The sequence below is a fragment of the Pongo abelii genome, chromosome 4, assembly GCF_028885655.2.
Source record: "Pongo abelii isolate AG06213 chromosome 4, NHGRI_mPonAbe1-v2.0_pri, whole genome shotgun sequence".
Taxonomy (NCBI): Eukaryota; Metazoa; Chordata; class Mammalia; order Primates; family Hominidae; genus Pongo; species Pongo abelii.
In genome coordinates this window covers 105879307-105896520 of record NC_071989.2, presented here as the reverse complement: position 1 = coordinate 105896520, position 17214 = coordinate 105879307, and the positions used below count along the sequence as shown (strand labels likewise).

Genomic DNA, 17214 nt, shown 5'->3' with positions numbered 1-17214 from the left:
CTCATATGTTAGATAGTATTAGCAAAGTTCAGCATGAATAAAGAGAATCAATCCAAACCATAATTTAACCCGCTTTTCATGAGTCTGCCAGTTTCCTGTAATCATTAAAAAATTATGTATCACAGATTTCAATTTTGAATGTTATAAACATTTTCATTTCTTTTTACTTTACACATTTTCCATACAAATTCATTTATATTTTATAAATTAATAAACAAGTTTAAAAACTTTCATGGCTGGGCGTGGTGGCTAATGCCTGTAATCCCAGCACTTTGGGAGGCCAAGGCGGGCAGATCACAAGGTCAGGAGATCGAGACCATCCTGGCTAACACGGTGAAACCCCATCTCTACTAAAAATACAAAAAATTAGCCGGGCATGGTGGTGGGTGCCTGTAGTCCCAGCTACTCAGGAGGCTGAGGCAGGAGAATGGCATGAACCCGGCAGGTGGAACTTGCAGTGAGCCGAGATCATGCCACTGCACTCCAGCCTGGGTGACAGAGCGAGACTCTGTCTCAAAAAAAAAAAAAAAAATCTTTCACATAACTAATAGCAAAATAAGTTCATTACAGATTTTTAATGTTATTAACATAATAATTTCTTTACTTTTTATGATTCGTATAGCTGGAAAACAGATTAGGTGCAAAACATGCATATTTTAAGTTCATGTGATCTATTCTAAAATATTGTAAAATATATTATTACATACTGACCTCCTTTTAGGTTTATGAAAATATTCACTTGATACATAGTTATGCATTTATTTTTGGAGGGAAGTAGTTCAGTGGATAACCACCAATGCGTAACTGGGAATACATGTGGCATTTAGATGAGATAGCCTTGTAAGTCACATAATAGAACACTGGCTTTCATCCTTAGCCCTTACAAATGGCAACAGAGGTAAGTGAGAGGTATGAAATATTCATTCAATAAATACTTATTAGGCATTTACTATGAAAGGAGTGTATTCCAAGCGGAAAGAAGAACAACTCTGCAAGGTCTATTTTGTATTATTCAATGATGAGAAACAAAATCAGTGTGGATGAAGTAGAATGTGCTGGGGTACAGCTGCAGCAGATGAAGTCAGATGGTATAGATATGTCAAATCATGTTTGGATGTGTTTGTAGGAATACTGAACTCTATTCTCAGTTAAATGGGAAGCTGATAGAGACTATTCATTAGGGGCATTGCATGACCTCAGAATCCAATACTATCTGGACTTGTTTCTGCTCTTTTGATGAATATCTATAAGCTGGATCTTTACGGGCAATATATATTCTTGAGTTCGATGTATAAGAACACCAGTTTAGGGATTATGACTAGGTCCATTAATGGAATATTTAGTGAGAAATATTTGTGAGCCAGAGTTGGGTGGGGGACAGGTTGGAGGAATGTTGGACCAAAAATTAGAAGTAAGCAGATCTTTTGTATTGGCCAAGAATAGATGGATAAGATAGGGAGGAAAAACAAATGACAAACTCGAAGTGGTGAGTTATGATGTCATAGCAGAAATAGAGGGGTGGGAGCATCAAAGATGAGTATGTAACCAATACCAGATGATGTTGGTAGCTTCATGGTGTCCAGATGAATTTCTCTAGATAATTTCCTGCCACTACAAATAAGGTCTCATTCATGACAGAGTAAAAATTTTGTTAAAATTCCAGTAAAGAATTAAATGGTCCCATCTATTTGATAGCATCTTTGAGTTTAATGGACTTTAATTTAATTTTATCTTAAAATTATTTTGCCATTTCTCAGTTGAAAAAACAAAATTTGGAGACTTTAAAGCAAAATGAATAGGGACAAATCAGTTATTAAACTCAAATATTTTGACTCTCAACCCTTTGTTGAGAGTTTTAACCTTGTCACTAATTTAAACTTTTAAAAATATGCTGCTTGCATGATTTCAGACCATTTGAATTGGAAGTTCAACATAACATTTCATATATTTTTAGAAGTCATTGAAATGAAATGTTAATTCAGGCTCTAAATATATAATATTCTGGTTCATATTTGATAGTAATTAAAAAGAAGATAGCTGCTGATAGTTGGATTCTTTGGGTAATGAATCTGCCACTTAATTGAGTAATGAGATCTTGGACCTTTTGGTGAAGCTTCATTTTTAATACAGACAGGAGCCTAAAATCAAATCTGTGAAATAATTGGATAACTCAGGTTATAATTAAAATCAGGGTATGACAAAAATCATGGGCTTGTTTCCTTGCAAATTTGAAATTAAGTAATTAAAGATAAGTGCTGACATTTCTGTTTAACCTCAAGTCTGCCTTATGTGTATTAAGTAAAAAAGAACATCATTATATGTAAAGAACATACAGGGGCCAGGAATGGTGGCTTACACCTTTAATCCTAGCACTTTAGAAGGCTGAGGCAGGCAGATTGCTTGAGCCCAGGTGTTTGAGACCAGCCTGGGTAACTTGGTGAAACCCCATCTCTATAAAAAATAGAAAAATTAGCCAGGCATAGTGGCACACCTGTGGTCCCATCTACTTGGGAGGCTGAAGTGGAAAGACAGTGTGAGCCCGGGAGGTGGAGGCTGCAGTGAGCTTTGATCATGCCATGCCCTCCAGCCTGGGTGACAGAGCAAAACCCTGTCAAAAAAAAAAAAAAAAAGAAAAAAGAAAAATCATACAACGAGTTAGTCACTGAAAAATGTCAAAAGTGTCTTGGCAAAGAAGCCAGGTTTTTCTTCGCCAGTGATTATGTAAAAATCCAATCAAGCAAGCAGATAGATTCTATTCCTCAATAAAATGCTTGTCAAGAAATGAGTAAAATTCTGTAATTGACATCTCGGAAAAACAACAGATGAGTAGAAAAAGAAGCCAAGATATAGTGCCACTGAGTCACAGGTGGTAATAGACAACTCAGAATATATCAGATTTAACAAAAGTAGCATCTAAATAAAAATTTAGAAGATCTGTATCAATCGGTCTAATCAATGACTGATTCTGCTCCCCCAGGAGACGTTTGACAATGTCTGGAGAGGTTTTTGTTTGTTTGTTTGTTTTTGTTTCAATTTTCACAAATACAGTGCTACTGGCATGTAGTGGGTAGACCTAGGGATGCTGCTAAATATCCTACAATACATGTTAAAAGTGCCAAGGTTCAGAAGCACTCATCTAAATAAAGATTTTACTATGAAACCACTTGGAGGAGAATTAGTCTTTCCTAAATTAATTGCAATCAAGAAATCAGTAGTGGATGGTGCCATAAACCAGGGCTAAATAATATAGTAGAGTTGGAGGCACTTTGAGTCACCATTACTAAAAGAGAAAATAAAGGAAAAGTCATGGATGTCCACCACAGAGTACTATACAGCAGTTAGAAACAAAAGGTTAGATAGACTCATAGCACTATACAGAAACAGAGCACTGATTTAAACATAAGGAACAGTGGGAAATATCTATCAAAATACTTTTTACAAATATACCAAGTACAATAAGCAACAAAATACAAATAAAACAACAATGCACATTTTGCAAGAACACAAATAAGCAAAATGATGTGTTAAATTTCTTAGCATCATTGCATGTCTAGAAGGAGAAAATAGAGAACTATGGCAGGAAGATAATTGATCAACCAATCAGTCAATCAAGAGAGAAGCTAATAAAAATAATGTGCTATGCACTGATTTATGATTACTTCAATCCTCTTCATCTTATGCCCAAATACATATTATATACATATTATATATATATATTCTTAGCATATATAATATGCTATATATATGTATGCTATTATGTATAATATGCTGTACACATAATATAATATATGTGCTAAGAATATTGACACTAGGTGTGAATACTCGAAATCAGTACGGATGGTAATCAAATAGAATTTTAATTATTCACATCTGGATTCATGGATTTTTCTCATTAAGGATAGGTATGAGGAATACATTTTTGGGAGAATAACTGCTTCTTAGATTAAGTAATTTTAGAATTCACATGGAAAGCAAGTACACTAAGTTCTGCATAAAAGACAGGAAGTGAATCAGGAATTATACAAATCATTATATATTAGTGATTAGTATATGATGAAGTTTCACTTTCTACTGAGGGTGGAAAAGCCAAGAAACATAGAACACATGCTAACTCACTTTTGGAAAAGAGACCTACATCAAAATGTGAATATTAGAATAAAATGCAAGGGAGTTGGAAAAAAAAAAAAAAAAAAAAAAAGCAAATAATCTACCAGAAACCTGGAAACTGTTTAAAACACCTTATTAGAAGCCCAGGGAAAATATGTGCCAAGGATCAAGAAATCCAGGTGCTCAAACAAAAACCCTGTATGGCTAACTGGCAAAGCAAAAGAGGTCATTGTGGGTGAGGAAAAGGAGATGGCATTTTTAAAAGGTACAATTGGTAAAGGGGACAAAACAAGAAAATCTATTAACTAAGGTAAATCAGGTGCAAAAAAACCCATAAGACTAGCTAAAAAAAAAAAAAGAAAAAAAAAAGACCTTAAGGAATACTGTGCTTTATATTCCAAAGAAAATAATGAAAGCTTTAAAAAAAAATAAATCAACAGCCAGACGTGGTAGCTCATGCCTGTAATCCCAGAACTTTGGGAGGCCGAGGTAGGCAGATCACCTGAGGTCAGGAGTTCGAGACCAACCTGACCAACATGGAGAAACCCTGTCTCTACTAAAAATACAAAACTAGCTGGGTGTGGTGGTGCATGCCTGTAATCTTAGCTACTCAGGAGGCTGAGGCAGGAAACTCGCTTGAACCCGGGAGGCGGAGGTTGCAGTGAGCCGAGATCGCGCCATTGCACTCCAGCCTGGGTAAGAAGAGTGAAACGCTATCTTTAAATAAATAAATAAATAAATAAATAAATAGTAGGATGCCAGCTTCAGAATCACCAGGACTATACAATGATGGTAGTTGAAAAGCTGACCTTTGAAATAGAATTCAACAAAGAGAATCAATGGATTCTTTATTTTGATTTTTATTATGAAAAAGTTAGCTAAATATCTAGCTAAACATAATTGTAAAAAATAAAAAAAAACAGATAATAAAAATACTTTGTAAATCCAAATATTCTCTTCATCAATGGCTTAGAATTAGAAAAGTAATATTTTAAAATTATGGATTTGGGGGCCTACGATTGTATTTTTCATAAGTTTCCATGTGATTTTGATGATTGGTTTGTTTAGGAATCACTGTTCCAGATCAAATAGCAATCTAGAATTTAAATATAAACAATATCATGGCTAAAGTAAGTAATTATTCAGCTCATTTGTCAAGAAACAACATCCAAATCCATATTCTGCTGAACAACTGGAACAAGCTCATAGCTAATGTGATTTGCACCCAGAAAAGACCCTGAAAAGTACAAACTGTTAAAATACACTACCATATTTGACTGTCTGGAATTACAATAAAAGGCAAGATTATTTTACACTTAAATATGCATAGAAATTTCGTGTAAAGGCAATATGATATTCTTTCAAGGGAAATTGTTTCTATTAACTTTAGAATTATTTGACAGATTACTTATATGAGAAACAGTTAATATAATTTATTCAGAATTTAAATTATACAAAATTATGTAATTAAGGGTATTAAAAGCAGTTGATCAGTATGAAGTGGGAAGAACAAATTCTTTTTTTTTTTTTTTCAGGATTGTAAAACATTTAATGTCTCAATCATACATTTGTTTTTCTTTTTTTTTAATTATTATTATTATTATTATTATTATTATACTTTAGGCGAAGAACAAATTCTTTAAAGAGGGAATGACTCAGACAGAAAAACAAAGGCTAGGGAGAGATAGGCTCCTTTCAAAAATGAGAAACAGATACCATGATGTGACAGTGGCCACAGGTGCCCAGATAGTTGGACAAACATTATTCTGGGTGTTTCTGTGAGAGTATTTTTAAATGAGATTAACATTTAAGTCATTAGACAAAAGCAGATTGCCCTCCATAGTGTGGGTGGGCCTCATCCGATCAGTTGAAGGCCCACATAGAAGAAAAGGCTGACAATTTCTTGAGTGAGAGAATTCTCCTGCCTGATGGTCCTCAAACTGGAACATCAGCTCTTTCTGGTTCTACAGTAGCTTTCCAATTTCAGTCACCAACTGGGACATTGGCTGTGCAGATTTTCGGTTTGCCAACATGTGAGCCAATTCCTTACCATAAATCACTCTTTCTTTCTATATATTCAATTGGTTTTGTTTCTCTGGAGAACCCTGACTAGTACATAAGATCTGCCAAGACCTAGCTGAATATCTTCACTATGAAAGTCAGCAGGGAAACTTCATGACTTTCAAATAGCAGTAAATATTTAAAGAAAATGAAATGTCTGGTGGAGGAGTATAGGCTACAACTGAGTCTTATGTATAAATTGGCATATGAGTAGAAGCTAAGTATCTGAATTAGTATAATAATGCATTTGAAAAATAAAAATTACGCACACACACACACAATACCCACCATAGAAAGTATACTTAGAAAGTATACATACTTTCTATACTGCGAGGAAAATGCATTCCTCTTGTAGAATCATTCCTAAGAATATTTTCTGAAAAACATGAGGCCAACAGAACAATAAGGCTTATTATTGAGAATGTAGTTAAAAGGAAAATTAGCTGGTAAGTTTATTCTTATCCTTGAGTAAAATATAATTTATTGAAATTAATGTACTGAATGCAGTTCTGCATGCCATACCTTAAGAAAGAAATAACAGTTAGAAACTGATCCAGAAAAGAACAACTATACAAAGATGAATGGGCTTTTTAAGACATGTGATTTAAAGAGACAAAAACTTAGAGGTAAGAGTGAACGTAGGGTTGGAGGAATCAAAGTTTATAAAATTATAAAAGATATGAATATGATTAATATTTATTTGTTTATCCAGATCTAGAATATTAGAACTAGAAGGCGTTTCATTAAGTATAGAAGAATCATTAAATAAAATAATCAGGATCAATAAATAAAAATAGGTTCTAAAACTTAGAGACAGCAAATGTAAATAGCATGGTGCCAATTATTTGGCCACAATGTTCATAATTATGGATTTTCTCAAATGAGAAAAAAATGATATTTGTGGATTATAAAGTGAATAAATGCCATTTATATCACATAGATTATAGACTTGGAAAACACTTTTTATAAATATTGCATTAAAAAAATGGCAATCTGGGCATGGTAGCATGTGCCTGTGGTCCCAGCTACTCTGGAGATTGAGGTGGGAATGATTCCTTGAATCCAGGAGTTCAAGGCTGTGGAGAGCTATGATCATACCACTGCACTCCAGCCTGGGTGACAGAGTGAGAATCCGCCTCAAAAAAAAAAAAGTAAAAAGAAAGAAAGGAAGGAAGACGGAAGGAAGGAATGAAGGAAGGAAGGAAGGAAGGAAAGAAATGTCAATCCTTGGAAATGGGAAGAAAACAATTTCTCCACCTGTCACTTTTTTTTTCTTCAAAGGTTTTCTATATCCTGAAGGAACTTAAATTTAAAAAGCTGCCGTGATAGGTACACTATTAAAAGCCATATTCAGACCAAAGATGTGAGCTCCTATGTCTGACACCTTATGCATAAATCAGTACTTACAGTCCTGTTAGTAAGATACATGCCTGGGATAATAGATATACAAAATGAAAGGCCTTAGATCAGAGCTTGCTTAGCAGGCCATTTAGGTTTATATCTTACTTTCTTCAAGGCATTTATTTACTTTTGGAGATGCTGGGCCACAGAGGTTTCATTGGAATGTGTAAGCGTTTATTACTCATTGTAACTCACATTTGCCTTTCTAAGCATGATGCAATTGCTTCTTCCTTTCCTTCATTTCTAGCTGAAATTATGCAGCTTTAGCAATTGATCTTCAACAGAATGAATAAATTATTCCATCACAACCTCAGAGAACATGTAAATGCTCAAGCAACATTTCATACCTTAGAATAACTTATATTGCAGAGGTAAATTATTAGGTAAACATTTATTCCACTTATTACACACTCAAGTCTGTTCAAAAAGATCGTGCTACAAGTCTGAAGTCACTTTGACATTCAACTTCAAACAATGACTCTGGTTATTGGCTGATCAGTCTCATTTTATATCACATTCACAATTACTTGTTCAACCTTCAACTGCAGTTGCAACATCAGGCTATTCACAATTTTAGTAGTACTACTTGTGACTCCAATCTACTTCACACAGTACTTTGAGATCTGTTTACAATACAACTTGCACTTTAAAATTAGAATAATTGATAAAGTTCTCATGCCTCCATTTCCTTATCCATAAGTAAAATTGCCCCAAAAATATACACAACCCAAAAAGCTAGAAATACTGGAATAGAGTATAAATTATAGAATTAAAAAAGCTAAAAGAATAGAAATCCACAGAATTTGATTTTCTTAACTGGTAGTTCATAATGGCCTTCGGGATGGGTTGGTGGAAAAGTGATTTCATCCATCTGAACACATTTAGGAGTCATTCAAATGTTTTGTCTAGTGATTCAAAGAGGAAAGAACACCTCACATCTGCAAAACTTAGTTCAAACTACATAATTCTCTATCTCTTATGTATTTTAAAGTGACAGTCCTACTGTGTTAGTTCATTCTCAGATTGCTATAAAGAATTACCTAAGACTGTTTAATTTATGAAGAAGAGAAGTTTAATTGACTCACAGTTCCACAGGCTTAACAGGAAGCATGACTGCAAGACCTCAGGAAACTTAGAATCATGGTGGAAGGCAAAGGGGAAACAAGCACTTTCTTCACATGGTAGTGAGAGAGAGAGAGAGAGAGAGAGAAAGAGAAAGTGCCACATATTTTTAAACCATCAGATCTTGTGAGAACTCACTATCACGAGAAGAGAATAGGGGAAATCCACCCCCATGATCTAATCACCTCCCACCTCTGGGTTCCTCCCCAAAACTGGGAGTTACAATTCAACATGAGATTTGCATAGGGACACAGAGCCAAGCCATATCACCTACATTAAATGCTCCAAATAAATTTCATTTGAATTTGATACAGAAGGATAATTTATTCTGATGATATTAAAGACTCAGAAAATAAAAGTTTTTAATGCAACCACTCACTTTTAACGTAAGATTTTTTTCTTGGCTGAGATGAAGGATACCAAGAAAATGCCATTTTCTTCCCCCTACTCTATCCAGGAGCTTTTTCTTTGGATTTTCACAAAAGAAAGACTTTTTAAAAATTATTTTTAAAATGAATCAGTGATGCCTTAATTTTATGTGTCATCACCTACATTTCATTTTCAATTTTTGCTGTTTTATCTTCTTCCTTGTTAGGCTCTTTGAATCTGGCTTGGTTGTTCCTGTTCCTGACATTTATGAATAAATAAAAACTATGGAACTTAACAAGTGAGACAATCCTAGAATAATAGATGCATAATGAATAATCTCACAGAAGTTTCTTTCTAGTGGGCCACCTAACCCTTGCCTCACCCTCACCTAAGTATATAAGTAAAGATGAAGTTTTAGAGGAAAACTCTGGTGTACAGAGATTTCATCTAGGAATGTTGCTACAGTGCAAACTGTCATTATCTAGATAAACTCACATATATTTTCCTCAAAATAATGATTCTCTCACTTGCTTTCTTTCACAGCCCAGCTGAAACCATTTAGCCTTAGGACTTTGTCCTCAATGGGACATATTGATTATACCATCATATCTCAAGAGACACACATCCACATACCCAAATCATTCCACATCTTAAAATAATTTTCACTGCAGAGAAATATCAATAAGTGTGCATTTGCTCCTCTTATCTAGTGTTTCACACTCAACTCTGTTCAGAAAATATTGATCAGCATGCTTGGATTTGGTTAAGAATATGAATAAATTTAATCAACATATCAGCTGAAAATGCCATGAAAAAAATCCACACAAAATAGAAATCTACACGTTAAGTAAACACACTCAAAATACATTCATAAAATAAGAACATGGTGGGGGAACAGGGTAAAAGAAACAGATGAACTAAACTGACTTTTCTTGCAATTAGGTATATAACAGAGTGGACTCAAGGTTATCCTGCATAAAATGAATGTGGCAAAAGAGTCCTGCTAATGACTTTCCAATTGCTACATGATAGTTGTTTTCAAATAAAACCAACAAGCTAATTACAGGCATTTTACCTGAGGCCACATATTAGGTTGGTGCAAAAGGGATTGCGGTGCTCACCATTAAAGGTAATTTAAAGTTGGTGCAAGAGTGATTGCGGTGTTCGCCATTAAAAGTAATTAAAAGTAATGGCGAACACTGCAATTACCTGATAAATCTTGTTTTTCTTAGTGACATTTTTGTACACCCTTGCAACAACTTCTTTGATTGTGAATAGGTTGTATATATGCAAAAATATGTGGATATATAAATATAGAATATGTTATGATCATTGAAAAGCCTGGCTCGAAATACTTATGCCATATTTATTTATCCATGTTTTTATCTCTAAACCCCTTTATTAACATATCTGGCCTCTACCTCTGCTATTTTCACAATATTTTTCACTTGTATATATTACTATTGATATGACACATGATACAACATGATTTTATCTGAATTCTTCTACTTATAGCTATTTTTAGCCTCTGTGGACAGCTCCATAGGGAGAATGAACTATTCGTCAACGTCAACCATACTTTACTGAAGATTTTGAAGGTATTCCAATGTGACTGACTACTACATTTCCTCACATGTGTGCTGCTGTGTCTGAGATCACCAAGTTTTCAATTATCTCATATGAACCTGTAAGTAAGATAAATCTACTTTTAAAAACATTAGAGATGTTGGAACAGTAAGGAAAATATTTTTAATTAAAATATCTGCTACTGGCAACTTTGTCATCTTCCAAATGTAAATATAGAACTTCCATAACCATAAAGTTTGTTGTAAAACTTTGTGATGATCCTTTCGTCCAAGGGAGTAGCAAGGTCATGTTAAAATTACCTGGAGAGAGAAATAGAGGTGTGTTCACATTTTTTTTCTTTAAAAAAAATTTTTTTTATTATACTTTAAGTTCTGGGGTACATGTGCTGAATGTGCAGTAAGGTGTGTTCACATTTTAAAACTATTAATAAGAACTCAAGAGGCCCTCCTGACCCAAATAGACTCTCCTTAAAAACTGTATCTGATATAATTCCACTTATCTGCGAACAGAACCTAAACTATTTTTTCCCCAAGTAAATGCTGCTGTTTCTTACATCTGCATCTTCCCACACACAACTTTCTGGAATACCCTTTATTTTCTCTCTCTCTGGTAAAGGCCTACTTTCATTTGAGATTCATATTCTCTGAGACATACTCCTTGAGAACATTCTAGGCTTATGAAAGTCCCCTCTCCCATCTCTGTGCTCCCATGACATTTTGCCCCTATGATTTTTATCACCCATCACAAAATTATTATTATTATTACTATTATTATTATTATTTGAGACAGGGTCTTGCTCTCTTGCCCAGCCTGGAGTGCAGTAGCATGATCATGGATCACTGCAGACTTGACCTCCCGGGCTCAAGTGTTCTCCCACCTAAGCATCCTAAATAGCTGGGACTACAGGCGTAGGCCACTACAGCTGGCTAATTTCTGTATTTTTTGTAGAGACAGGGTCTCATTCTGTTGCCCAGGCTGCTCTGAAACTCCTAGGCTCAAGCAATCCACCCAGCTTGTCCTCCCAAAGTGCTAGGATTATAGGTGTGAGACACCATACCTGACCTGTTTTTAAGTGTTAGATTGTCCTACTACACTAGGTATCTCTGAAGAGAAGAATTAAGCAAGAATAAAATCTTATTCTAAAATCGCTTATCACAGGGGTAGCAAGTTAATGTCAACATAGTCTAAATTCTGATTTATAGGTATTTTTTTCACTTTTATGGTGTTTTACAAATATTGAAATTTTTATATGAAGATCCACATTTCTGGCTCCTCTTGAAAAATCTAAAATCTTACAACACTAGGCCTTCATTCCCACATGACAACATTAGGCTACAGTTGAATAATGGATGTCCATTTTGGACATGGTCCCTGTCTCCAGTTTGTCTCAGTTTTCATCATTCAAGTTTGTTCTATATCTTGATTTACTTTCCTTGATAATACTTTATGCCTGCTATAGTATTTAATTGTGTTAGATATTCCAGGCCTATTCAAAGTAACCTTTAAGGCTATTAGAAAATACATGAAATAATAGAACACACTGATAATATCAGAAACTGAATTTCATAGCACATAGAGCGTTGTGGAAGGCCAGGCCTGTTCCAGGTGCAAAAGGTGAAAATCTGGGTTGTAATGGGCACAAGCAGAAAGTGGTAGGAGGTTGTTAGACCCTCAAAGGAAGGCGAGGATCACAGAATGCAGAATAGGAAATGTATACAATTAATTTCACCTTCTTTACAGCTTTGCTTAAGGGCAGGATTAGTGATAAGATTTGAAACTGAATCAGCAAAGCTCACATTAAAATATTCAATGTTGTAAAAGGAAAGATTTGCAGAACAGTACTGTATGATCCTCCTAGTAGGTCTTTTGCGAAAGACCTACTAGGTCTTTCTCTCAGTATTTTGGCTTTTCTTCATCTCAGCTCATATATTTCTGTACCTGATATTTTTTGAGTTATGAATTTGAATGATTTTTGTTGCTGAATTTTATTAGGCTGTGTATGTCCAAAATCCCCAGACGTGATGATCTTATGGATAGTGGGTACATGTGTGCGTATGTGTATATGAGTGTGTGTGTTGTAGGAAAATTAGAATTAAGAGAGAATAGGAAAAGAAGAGTGATAGGAAGATATAGAAATGGTTAGGTGATATATGGCTAATAGATTTAACCAGCTGTTAAATCTAAAAAATATATATATATTAAATATGTATTAAATATTGACTATTATGATCACTTTCTCTTATTGTTAACTTCATCCTGTAAATCAGGCAAACAGAACTGATTGTCTTGAAATCTTGAACTTTGAATGCTCAGACTGTTCATGTTCCTCCATGTAATGCTTTAAAAGAAGATTGGTAATAAGGAAAAGGTCTCTGCAATGATAACATAACAGTCACATATTCTAAGTAAGTAATAAAGATGACTATGATTACAGTAATAGAAAATGGTGGGAAGAGAAAATTGCAATACCCAAGAAAGAAGTATGTTCTTGTCTGTGCCTCCTCAAAAATTTTACACAATTTTAACATAACCAGTTATTACATATTTGTCTTTTTTACCACTGTGCTAGGCATTTTGGAGACAGAATCTCTTCTCAAATGGCTTATGTGTAGAAGTGAAATTATTGGTGTAAAGGATATATATCTGTTTAGGTTGCAATTGTTAACTAACTCTACATCTACAGCATTACAGTATCATTTTCAAGGTAGAGTGCCCTGCATTTTGCTCAATGCAGCAATCACTGTTGCCATCATATGTCATTTGGAGATATCCTATCTATTAGGACATTAGCATAGATTGGAGAGTAGAATGATAGTTACCAGGAGTTGGGGTGGTTGGCTGGGGGGCAAGGGAGAGATGATGGTCAAAGGATACAAAATTTCAGCTAGGAAAAAGGGTTCAATTCAAGAGATCTATCGTACAACATGGTGACCATAGCTAACAATAAATTATATTCTTGAAAAATGCTGAGAGCGGATATAAAATCTTTGCATCACAAAAATCATAATTATGAGAGATAAGGCATGTTAGTTAGCTATACGTAGTCTTTCCACAGTATATATAGACTTCAAAACACTTGTTTCATTTGTCAATTTAAACAGTTTCATTTGTCAATTTAAAAATTCTAAAAAAAAATAAGAAGAAGAAATTTTGGGCCAGGCACAGTGGCTCATGTCTGTGGGAGGCTGAGGCAGGCAGACTGCTTGAGCCCAGGAGTTCAAGACTAGCCTGGGCAACATAGTGAAACCTTGTCTCTACAAAAAAAAAATACAAAACTTAGCACACGCCTGTAGTCCCAGCTACTCCAGAAGCTAAGCAGGAGACTCGTTTGATCCCGAGAAGTTATGGGTACAGTGAGCCATAATCCTGCCACGTGACAGAGGGATACCCTGTCTTAAATAAATAAATAAATATAAAAAAGATATTTTACTTTTATTCATAATTTACTGAGAGGTTGTTTTAAAATCACAAATATGTGTTGAATTTTTACCAAAAAATGGGAATTTCTAAATTATGACAAAAATTCATAGAGATGATAAATTAATCACACATCAGGAATTATATTGCTACATGATCCCTAGTTTGGGGTCTAACTTTAATCAGAGTGCTATGGTTTGGCTGTGTCCCCACCCAAATCTCATCTTGAACTGTAATCTCCATGTGTCCAGGGAGGGACCTGGTGGGAGGTGATTGGATCGTGGGGGCCATTTCCCCCATGATGGTTTAAAAGTGGCAGTTTCCCCTGTGCTCTCTCTCTCCTGCCATCTTTTGAAGATGTGCCTTGCTTCCCCTTCACCTTCACTGTAAATTTCCTGAGGCCTCCCAGCCATGCGGAACTGTGAGTCAATTAATTAAATCTCTTTCCTTTATACATCACCCAGTCATAGGTAGTATTTTTTTTTTTTTTCCTTTGGAGACAGAGTCTTGATCTGTCACCTAGGCTGGAGTGCAGTGGCACAATCTTGGCTCACTGCAACCTCTGCCTCCTGGGTTCAAGCAATTCTCCTGTCTTAGCCTCCCGAGTAGCTGGGACTACAAGCACATGCCACCATGCCCGGCTAATTTTTGTATTTTTAGGAGAGATGGGGTTTCACCATGTTGGTCAGGCTGCTCTCAAACTCCTAACCTTAGGTAATCCATCTGCCTCTGCCTCCCAAAGTGCTGGGATTATAGGCATGAGCCACTGTGCCCAGTCGGTAGTATCTTTATAGCAGTGTGAAAATGGACTAATACACAGGGATCCATATATTCACTAAAGCCTCTTACATATAAGACACATAAATAGATATAGATACATAGAAAATCACATGCTGTCTTTCTCTTTCTCTCTCTCTTTCTCCAAATACAATACTTCATTCTAGTTGACAGCTCTAGCAAATAAGTTTCTCTCATGTAGATATTGTAAAAGAAAGCTATGAGTTATTATAAAAAGCAATTACATTTGTGTTCCAATAATAAGCAGAATCATTGCATTTTGTAGACAATCTTCTCTTGATGCAGTCCTCATTCAATTTCTAAACATAGATGTGTTCAGCTCCTCAGTCCATACTATTTAATGTTATTGAGCATTTATGTAATACTTCATTCTTCAACAATCTGAAGAATTGAATAAGTACTAAAGCAGAGCAGCAAGGTTATAATGCAAATGACTTCTATTTAAAAACTGTCAGGATGTTTGAACAATCAAATGAAAAATAGTGAATTATGATGATATCTTAACAATGTGTTAAACAAATAACTCTAGTTTTAAGTAAACACAGGGATAAAATATTGAAAGAAGAAAAACAAGACTGAAATGAATGAATGGCTTTTAGCTTCACTGAATCCTAGTACTTACAAAGATTAGTCTGTTTTCCAGCCTTTGACTCCCTCATCTCCCTCACCTACCTCACCTACCTCACCTATCCATTTCTATCAAGGATTACATTTTGATATTGGGCTCAAAACTAAAGGCTCAGCTTTACCTTTAATTCCTAGGATTTAACCCTAGTTTTAGTCAAATGTAGAGTAAGAATGTCTAGCACCACCTATGGTAGCCCATCATTGGGATAATTCATCCAACAACCAGGCATTTGGACAATAAAAAATGACTGAAAAATGCCCCTACACTTAAGGTACTCAGCCTCTGGAGGGAGCAGTGGGCGCATAATCACAATTCAGAGTGATTCATGTTGTAATTCATGTTCATACAAAGTGATGGGATCAAGAAAAAGAGTTGGGGACTTATCCTGCTATGACACAGAAACTGATGAGTTCTTCCTGAATGATCACAAGAGTTCTCTAGCAGAAGAAACGGTTCTATTTGAGGAAAGATCATGTGCAATGTGCATAGACAAAGGAGGATGCAGTAATCATATTTGTTTTACAAATGAGAAACTGGAGGTAGAGCAGCTAAAATATGACATTGGAGACAGTAAGATGGATAAGGGAGTATTTCAAAAGTCTAGACAAAAGATTTTGATGGTTAGAATTTAGTCAATGGATTGGACATGAAGAAGGACAAAGGCTAGAAGTGAAATTTCTTCAGGAGGCAGGACAAAGTACTTGATGAATTAAATGTCAGATGCATGAGAAAAGTAGAAGTCAGAATTGATTTGAGATGGCTATCATGTTAGGTTGGATGAATTATAATGTCCTTATTACTGAGAGAGAATATAGGAAAATAAACATGCTTGATAGGTACCAATCTGGTTTTGAGTATGCTTGGTTAAGATGCTGGAAAATAACCTGGTGGCTGACTAACAGGTGAAGATACTCAATTGGAAGCTGGAAATGTGAGTCTTAAATGAGTTGGGGGCTGAAGATAACATGTTGATACTCATTAGTATAATTATCCATGTCAAAATTCCAGACTTCATTACTTATAAGCAAAAAATAGCTTTATCCTTTCTTTTCACTGCCCCTTAAAACTCTCACAAAGAGCTATTTTCTAACCACTTGGATAACATCTTTAACAGATCCTTCTCTACATAATTCCTTATTGTAAAAATAACTGTGGTCATTTTTTTTATTTTCAAGAATAGTTTCAGTCCACTGAATACAATGACGAGTCTAGATAATCCTCAAAACCTGGCTTTCATGTAACCTCAGAGCTCCTCTTTTCTCCCTCTTGGGATGGATTGTAAAAATCTACCCATCTTGCAGTTCTCTTCCTCTTTCCTGCCCTGTCCCAGAATTGAAGGGAGAGAAAGAAGGAAAAGAAGTGAGAGCTGATTCCAAAAAGTGGCAGTATTCTACAGGGATATATGTTTCAGGGTGAGGACTGAAATGAAACCATTGGATCTGAGAGTTATCTGGGTACTGGTGATACTGGTGAGTAAAAATTAGAGTTAATTCAATTTCATTAAATAAGATATTTGGAAGGGAAGAAAAAGGAGAGATGACAAGTTATGACCAAATAAAAAGCACTGTTTGATTTGATATGGGGAAGTACTGAGTACATTTGGAGATCAGTTCACGTAGTCAGACCAATTGTGTTTCTTCCTAGTCCCAGGGAGGAGCTCACATCTGGTGCCTCATATCATATAACTATGCTTGATCTATGCTTCCTTTCCCAGGCTTTTATTT

The 17214-nt window shown here is 35.2% G+C and overlaps 1 long non-coding RNA gene across 3 annotated transcripts in view; it reads left to right on the top strand.

The window, feature by feature from the left end:
- Window positions 1-17214, top strand: part of LOC112133518 (uncharacterized) — a 173792-nt gene that overhangs the window by 47542 nt on the left and 109036 nt on the right. For all 3 annotated transcript variants that reach the window (XR_008525397.2, XR_008525396.2, XR_002915166.3), the window contains exon 2: window positions 10576-10747. This is a non-coding gene — a long non-coding RNA (uncharacterized LOC112133518). The remainder of the gene's footprint in view (window positions 1-10575; window positions 10748-17214) is intronic.